Raw genomic sequence first — 5,663 nt, forward strand, 5'->3', positions numbered from 1 at the left:
GATTCCAGTGTCTCAACAGGAGAAGCCGAACGAGAGCACACACGACGGCCGCTAGGAGAGCGATGGACATCCGCCCGCACCGACAGGCGGCGGGGAGAGCCGAGAGATGGAGGAAGAGGATGGGAAGGAGGATCGGAGGGGGACGAGGAAGAAGACACAGGAGACACGACAGACCGGGTAGAAGGAAGGGGAACCCCGGACAGAGGACCAGGAGGAGGATCCTTCGGGAGAGAACCCAAAGGAACAGAGGAGGGGGCAGTGGGCGCATCAGGGTCCAAGGCCCGGAAACGGTTGTGAGTCTGAGGAAGGCGGGAAGGACGAGGAGAGGAAGAGCGCAACACGCGAGCATAAGAGATATTAGCATAAGGCGGGAGCCGGCGAACCTGGCGTCTCGCCTCAGGAAAAGATAAACGCTCCCGGTGCTTCAAGTTGAGGACGGCTGCCTCAAGCTTGTAATGGACACACGCACGGGAGAAGGTAGGGCACGGGAGAAGGTAGGATGGGCCTCACCGCAGTTGAGGCAACGAGCCTGGGGAGAAGTGCACTCCGACTTAGAGTGACCTTCGCCACCACACAAAGGACAGAGAGAGACAGTCCCGGAGCAGCGGAGGGCACCATGCCCAAACCGCCAGCACTTGTTGCAGAGCCGAGGAGAAGGAATGTACTCCTGGACAGAGCACCTGGCACCAGCAAGAATGACAGAGGGTGGAAGGGTCCTACCATCAAAGGTAATCTTCACAACCCGGAGGGGTTGACGGCGACTACCACGAGGGGGACGAGTAAACGTGTCCACCTGGAGAATAGAATGGCCCTGGGCAGCAAGGATATGTCGAATATCGTCGTGGCAGTCGCGCAGGTCCAGAACACCGGTCGCAACATGGGGCGGGAGCAAAATAGTGCCAACACTGGCATTCAACTGAGCGTTCTTCGAGACCCGAACAGGGGTCTCGCCAAGGCAGGATAAGGCAGCCAAGCGGGAAGCAGCATCCTGAGAAGGAGCAGCAACGACACGTGTACCGAGACGAGTGGGGTTGAAAGTAATGGAGGCATCCACGGAATCAACGAGATGTCGATGGAGGGAGAAATCGTCAGGAGGCGCAGAATCAAGAGGGAGGAGATCAAAATATTTGGCCCACGAAGCGGGACCAAACAAGGCTTGATAGGTAGCAGAACTGGAAGGAATTGAGCGAGGGCGGCCGTGACGAGGACGGCGGTGAGAACCCCCAGAGAGAGAGTGGTTAAAAGGCGCAGTAGTTACAACTAGAGAAGGAGCCGCGCCAGGGGACGAGGTAGTCACCACTGGGGCCCTGGGGCTCGACCCAACCACAGTGGAGGGAGGGGAGCCAGGGGAAGGAGTCAGAGAGGCCAAAGGAGGAGCAAGGTCGAGGCCCAATGCAGCGGAGGCTACAGAGCCCGGTCTTCCAATACGGACCGACTCGGGGGCTTGGTCGCCCACCCCACGAGCCTGAGAAGGTACACCAGAAGCAGCCAAAACAGGGGTTATCATCATGACGAAAAAAAAAAAATTAATTCACGAATGTGCCCCCACACCCACCAAGGAGCCACAATTAGAGGCAGGACACCCAACAAGAAGCTATCGCCGATCTTGCCGGGGTCTCCTAGGGGTGCGTCGTGAGTATACGCCCCACAAACGCCACGTTAAGAAACCGACAGTCCGTCGAGATCGGGTTCAGTGACGAAAGGGGGATTGACAATAAAAGGTTCCCCTCGCTCTCGACGTCGGGTACTACAGTTCTACGGGTGCAAGAGTATGCCTCCTCAAGCACCCGGGCGTCAAGATAGAAGAAGTCCAAGGGAAGAACCAGAACGAGCAAAAGGTCGGCAGGAAACGGCAAGCAGATAGGAGAAGAGGGGGGAGAAAAACGAAACAGAAGGAAAAGGAAAAGATGCCCAGCAGAATTGGAGAGGACAGCAGCAGGAGCACAAGGCTAGAAAAGGACAGAGGACTGTCCCAAGGAGCATCACACTCCGGCAGCCGTCCACGAAGCCCCCACACGGCGACAACGAGCTGAGCGGGGAGGGGGTCCTACCTCCAAGCTTCCCATGCGCCCCTCGTTTTCTGTTGCCCCACAGACGAGTTCCCCCTCCCAGTCCACATTTTTTAATCCTTCCCACCCATCCTTATCCCTTCTTCCTTTATTCCTTACCCCTTTCCTCTGCTTTACTTTTCAACAACAAATATAGTCTAGGATACAATAATATTTAGTGTACAACTTTAGTAGTGTTACATTATTACTGGTACTTTATGGTGGTGGTGTTACAGCACTGCGGGTCAACTACAACAACAAAGGAAGAATTATGGGGAGAAAGCAGTTGACAAAAAGCAAACAAAACTGCATAAAGTTCAGCCATGAAGATGCTAGTCTCTGGAGGCAGGCGACACAGGTGCAGTCAGGAAACACAACGGAGTAGCCTACACCGTCAGCAGACTTGGACCCATCTGTGAAGATGGAGACGGAGCGGAAGTGTGAAGAAAAGTAAGCAATGAAAAAGGTTTCAGAACTGTAGGAGGGGTAAAAGCCTTAGTCATGCAGGTAAAGATTCTACAAAATTTAGGAAGAGGGACCCTCCTTGCTGGGCAAGGATGGAATGACACGAGGAGAAACATTGGCAACACGAAGAGAGAACCTTGCAAGCAAGACAACCGTACAGAAAGGGGAAATGTGGTGAAAGGGAATAGGCCCACAGGAGGGGCAATGGTCAAAGTACGATGTAAGCAAGAGTGAGTTACAATGAGTGACTGCACAAAGTAGCGAAAACAGTAGTGATAACGACAATCCTGTAGAGACAGGATGTCGGTTCAACATACAAGCTCTGGGTAGGGGTCGAACGAAAGGTACCAGAGCTAAGACGGAATCCAGTGTGGTGAAGAGCATCAAGACGACAAAGGGTGGAGGGAGAGACATACGAGTAAGCACGACAGCCATAATCCAGTTTAGACAGCATGAGAGAGGAATGTAAAGAGAGGAGCATGCGCTTATCAGCTCCTCAGGAAGTATGGGACAAGACTAATTAAGTTAAGGACATTAGAGCATTTAACTCGGAGGTAAGAAATATGGGGTGCCCAGGACATGCGAGTGTCAAAGATTAACCCCAGAAGTTTAGCAGAATCCTTATACGAAAGAGAATTATCATAAAGTGACGGGGTCGAAGAACGACCTGCTTCCGATTAAAGGTCATAGCATAAGTCTTAGCTAGAGAGAATTTGAAGCCATGATTGGTGGCCCAGGACGACACAGCATAAATCACAAGTTGAAGCTGCCGTTGGAGGAAAGGCAAGTCATTACCTTGACAGCAGAGAGTAAGATCGTCAGCATAAAGAGCGGAGAAAATGTCAGAGGGAAGGGAGGAAAGAAGACCATTGAGGGCAACCAGGAAAAAAGTAGTGCTCAGAACACTACCTTGAGGCACACCTTCGCCAAACCAAGTACCCCCAGTAAGAGAGGGGAGGGGGTAAAAGGCACAGTTGTGACAACTAGAGACGGAGCCACACCAGGTAATGTCACAACTGGGGGCTTGAGGCTCAACCCCGCCACAGAGGTGGGAGGGGAGCAGAGAGAGGGGCAGTTGGGAGAGTCCGAGAAGGAACATGGTCAGGGCCCGATGTAGCAGGGGCTAAAGAGCCCGGTCTTCCAACACAGTTTAATTTGGGGGCTTGGTTGCCCACCCCACGAGTCTGAGAAGCAAAAAAACCAGCATTGAATGTAATGAAACACCTTTTCTGGGTGAGCCACAGAGGCCCCCTGCAGCTTATCGGGCTAATGTATGTTATATTAGACCGCAGCCCGTCCTCCAAAAATGGGGTGGTAAATGTAAGGAGACAAATAAGTGCAATTATGTACTATTCATAGCAGTTAGGAATTGTAATTATTTTCACTTAGTATTAAATCGTAGTCAAATATATTGTGAATATTTGAGTTTATCTGAAAAACTGAATAGAAAACCACGACCTCACCTAACCGTCTTAGTTTTTGAAGATAATAATTTTATTGCTTCCTAATTACAATTAGTACTTAACCTATAGCTATATTGATATTACAGTTTTATAAAATCAATAAAACAATAACTAAAATATATCAATAAATTGTAAAGTAACTCATGATATTTTAAAATTTTGTATAAAGTCTATATTGTTTAATAAACCTGAAAAAGAAATTCCTGATATTCAAAACTTGTATATAGCAAATTAATTGAAAATTCCTTCCAAAAATTCTGAGTGTATTAACAGAAAATGAGGAGAATGAAATCGGGGGAGGGGGTTGGGTAAATGTAACAGCCCCATAAGTGCAATTATGCACTGTATATGACAGTAAGAATATGTACTTATTACACTAAGTATTAAATCGTACTGTCAATTCGGAGGATGGGTTGTAGACCGGGACATTAGCTATGGAGTTCAGACCTACCAGGAACCAGTGCCAGAACCTGGTCCCTTCAGAGAGGTTTCAGGGAGCAATGGCCCAGGAAAACCCCTTTGTGGTTGGGTTTTTTCCTTATCTGCCATCGACCGGGGTTAGGCACCCAGAAAGGTAGGCATAACAAAACAAACCACACATGGTAAGAAACTAAAACAAAAACCGAACAGAGAGGTAGAAACTCCCTACAATCCCAAGGAAACAAGCAAACATCACACTTTACTGCCGTGCCGCTTGTCCGTGCAGCCCTTCCCGTCCTGAGAGGGGGAGGGGGTGCCCCGGACCTCACTGCGCCAGCTGCCTAGCATCAGTTCGAAAGCTAAGCATCAACCAATGAGAAAAAAACGCCGACCAGTGGGAGGGAGGGTTGCCAGGGAGCCTCCGGGGCTCACCCAGAAAATGGCGATTCATTACGTTCAACGTTGGTTTTCTGTGGGGAGCCTCTATGGCTTCCTGGAGCTACATACCCAAAGAGAAGGAAAAGAAAGGGCTGACCCGGGAGGCGGCCGCCACAAACTCCGCAAAGCGAAGTCAAGAAAACATCCAGCAACCTGCAACCCAAAGCAACACAAGAACGCACAGGAGCAGACACGCTCACAAAAGAACGGGCGGACAGGAACCTGTGCAACCCACAAATCCTCGCGCCCGAAATGAGCCCAAGGCATCACCAAACACGGCAGCGAAAGGTGCAAATGTCTGAACAGCACTGGCACAAAGATAAACCGCAGGCTGGTAAACTTAAGAAACCTGCGGACGACCTGGGAGATCCGAGCCCTGAAACAGGGAACGAGGGGAACCAGATCAGCCCAAAGTGCATCACCAGCCAAGGCACGCAGGTAACGGCGAAGAGCCGCAACCGGACAACACATGTCACACCCCCGGCCGAACCAACCAAGCAACAATAACCCAAGGACCCCTCCGGAAAACAGCCATCTCAACCGTCGTCAGGACGGAGAAAGGCTGCAAACGTACAAACCTACCATTAATACCAAAAGAGCAGAAACCTCTGCGCCGGAAGCTCCCCGACCCAACCCGCAGAGACCAATACCAACAAAATATGGCCTTTGAAAACCAATCTTGAAATCTTGAACCAAAGGGCTACCACAAACTGAGGAGAGGAAGGATAAGAGGGCACCCTGATCAAGGATCAGGACGGCTCAGGAGGTGCATGAGCAAATTTCTTTCTGGAGGTGAAAGAAAACACGAGAAAGCGTACGGAACGGGGCG

The sequence above is a fragment of the Procambarus clarkii genome, chromosome 71 (assembly GCF_040958095.1).
Source record: "Procambarus clarkii isolate CNS0578487 chromosome 71, FALCON_Pclarkii_2.0, whole genome shotgun sequence".
Classification (NCBI taxonomy): domain Eukaryota; kingdom Metazoa; phylum Arthropoda; class Malacostraca; order Decapoda; family Cambaridae; genus Procambarus; species Procambarus clarkii.